Source organism: Cibotium barometz, chromosome 6 (genome assembly GCF_041138505.1).
Source record: "Cibotium barometz isolate CiBa-2024 chromosome 6, ASM4113850v1, whole genome shotgun sequence".
NCBI classification, from domain to species: Eukaryota; Viridiplantae; Streptophyta; class Polypodiopsida; order Cyatheales; family Cibotiaceae; genus Cibotium; species Cibotium barometz.
In genome coordinates, this window is record NC_141051.1 from 26,836,140 (window position 1) to 26,839,537 (window position 3,398).

Genomic DNA, 3,398 nt, shown 5'->3' on the forward strand with positions numbered 1-3,398 from the left:
TTTCACCACCTACTATGGAAACAATAACCGATCATAAATGTAACAATGTGGATCTCTAGCAAATCAGCTAAGTGTGGGTTTGCCAATTTGGTGTGTCATGCCACATTCTCCCACAAGGTGCCTTCTCCTCCCATTGTTAGCAACTTCTCTAAGTCTAGCATTGGGCTTAGAGAGGGTATGGTACATATGGTTGCCAACCCGAACCTATAATAGAGTAGGCTACTAGTAGGATTCTCCGTGTAGGCTCAAATGGTGTAATCTACAGAGCAGCACCTTGAACATCAGTTTGGGCTTTAAGAGGGGGTTCCATGCTCGTATGAGGCCCTCGTATTCTGCAGCTGCTGCTGATAAAAACTCCATGACATTTTCAATGAAAGCTTGTACATCACCTCGAGGGGGTAGATTATGTACCTTATTGAGCTGCATGGGTGGAGATATATTTGTTGTCGGCGCAGCAACTCCTCGAAGTCGAGAGTGTTAGTGGAAAAATTAGGAGGTAAACAAGAACATGAAAAGATACATTCAGCCTCAGTTTTTTTAGTAGGAGATACCCTAGGGAAAGGGTTGAGAAGTTTACTAGAGAGGGAAGTATACACAAGATATGTCACATAGGACCCGGGGGTTTCCTCTTGCCCTTCCCCTAAAGTGGTGGGTGGAGGTTGGGGGGGTTTCACAGTCTTCATAAACTCATGAAGGTCTGTGATCTCTTCTGGGGATATATTTGGATATTCAATATGTTCACAATCAGAATCATAAATGACATTAGTGAGCATTACCTCCAAATGTTTATGTATCTTTCTATATAGTTTTATAATACCCAAGGGATGATAAAAGGCATATTCAAATAGATTTAGATATTGATGGGGTATTATAAACTTCAACCCACCCATGGCTAATTACCCCCACTGGTATCAAAAACTTCAACCCACCCCCATGGCTCTGAACCATGCTCGATGAGTTAACATATCTCATTAATTTTTTCACTCCTTTAAGGGCGTGCTTAGAGGGCTAGCTGTTGCTCTAGTTCTAAATTCTGGTATCTTTGTCATTGAGGAATGTGGAAATTGTTACTTCACGTACTTCTCGTCGCGCAGGCTGCTAGCTCTGTGTATCTTCTTCTAGCTTCTTCTTTGGCAATCATGTGGGCAGTCACTTGAGCTTGAGCCTCCTTGAATTGTTGTAGGCAATCTTGTGCCAATGTTTGGTTGTTGGTGGTTGACATGCTCAAGAATTTGTTGGTGGCTTACCAACATCTGCCTTGTTTGGGCATTGATAGCCTCATTGAGATCCCTTAGCTTTTCTGCGTGTGCTTTTTGTTGAGCTATTCACAATCTGTTTGGAGGTTAGCCACCTTCTGTTCAAAGGCAGCTTTTTCTTCTTTGAGCTCGTTGATTTGCCTGGTATACCCCTCTTCTTTGGCTTGGAATGTGGCATGTGCATCCCTCAATTGTTGTGTGTGCTGCTCTTCTTTCTCTTTGTTGTGCGCGACCTCCTTCTGAAGTTGTTCCTTAGTTAGTTCTACCTGAGTGTTGAGCTCCTAATTCTCCTTGTTGGTTCTCCTGACTATTTCTTGCTTAGCAACCTATTATGCTCCTCCAATGTTGTCAGCCTTGCTTCTTGGTCCTTAATAATCTTTAAACTTCTAATAATGACTTCTTTGTGGGGGTGGCTTGCACTACCTGACTATTGTCTTGCTTAACAACCTATTCTCCTCCAATGTTATCAGCCTTGCTTCTTGGTCCTCAATAGTCTTCAAACTTCTAATAATAACTTTTTTATGGGTGGCTTCTGGTGCAGCTAGCTGGTCTTTTAGAGCTTTCACTTAGTTTATTCTGTCTTTGACCTGCTTCCACAATTTCACACCGTCGGTCATGCAGCAAATGCGTGGTCATGAGGTGGTAGTGCCACACTCGTTGTTCTTGTGACCATACATCTATGCTGGTAAGAAGCTGAGCTGTCTATTTCCTGAAACTGTAGAAGTAGTTGGTCCATGCCTTCCATGCTCTCTTTGAGAAATGTTCCTGCATCCTTGGGCATGTTTAAATGTTCTAAGAATGACCTTGCTCGCTAGATGTTTTAGAACTCTAGACTCCTTTTCTTGTTGGGGTTGGGACTTTCTTCTTGCCTTTTGCACTTGTCAGCTTCCTTCTCTTGTTCTTCTTTATGCAGCTCTTGATGTGCTGAAGTTGCATCTTCTATTTCCTTACCCTCGCCATCCTTTGGCTGTGTCTGCTCCTCCTGTTGTTGCTCACCCATTTCGACTAAAGAGGGTAGATCCGAGAGCACTGTGTCATGTAAGGGTAATAGGTTTTGGAACACACCAAGGCTGCTTAGCGGCTTGGTATGATGCAATGTCTTTTGCCACTTCTTCCTCTAGGTGCCTGGCTTCCACTTCCACCTGTTTTATGCTGCCTCTCATCTGTTTTTGTTTTTCCTCTTTCTTCCCTTGCTTCGCACCTTTCTCCACTTCCTTCATCAACTCCTTGGTGTGTTTTAGGACCGCTTTCCCTTCTTGCAGTTCAGCTTAAGTTGTGCTTGTCCCGGAATCTCCTCTTGTTGTGCTTGTGGGTCAGCAATTTCTTCTTACGATGCCTGTGGTATCGGAATGTCACTTGCATGGCTGAGAATCTTTGTGAGGAGGTAGGGGTTGTAGACCTTTGGTGAGACTGATGGGATTTGAGGTACCGCTCAATCTCCTTATGCAGGTACCACACCCAATCATCCTCTTTCTCTTCATGTATACAGGCTATTTTGTGGAGGGGGATGCGATTATACCTTTCCAAGGGCTTGACATGGCATGCATGCATGCTCCTTCATCCACTTACTCCTTTATATTGTCATATATTCTACCCCATTAGAGTTGTAAGAATTCTTCTTTAGCATATCCTCCAGTGGCATCTGATCAATGTGATGGATATTGTTGAAATTAGAGCAATGTGATGAGCTATGGTGGATCAAATACTAGAATCAACATCATTAACAAAGTGATTAGTAAATAATTAAGTGAGTAATTAGTAAATAGCTTAATGTAGGCATGGATAATCAAAAACCAGCAAATTCTCATTAGGCCAATGCCTCAATTTATAGAGTTTACATCCAAGCATCAAATCCCACTGATTTCTCCTTGATTCACTCCACCTATCCAAAAATATCTCCACCTCTTTTGCTTGATTCTCTCCACCTCTTCACTTTTCCCAGAATATCTCCCAGAATATCTCCACACTTCCTAAATCTTCTCATGCTACCCTTTATTCTCTCCTAATAGATTCTTCTCATCTTTTCACAAGTTCTTTCACATTTACACATTCTCTTTCACAGCCTCTAACCAAGGGTTTGTTCCCGCACACACCCTATTCACTTGTATATTTCAACACCTCCCCTCAAGTGTATTAAGAGAC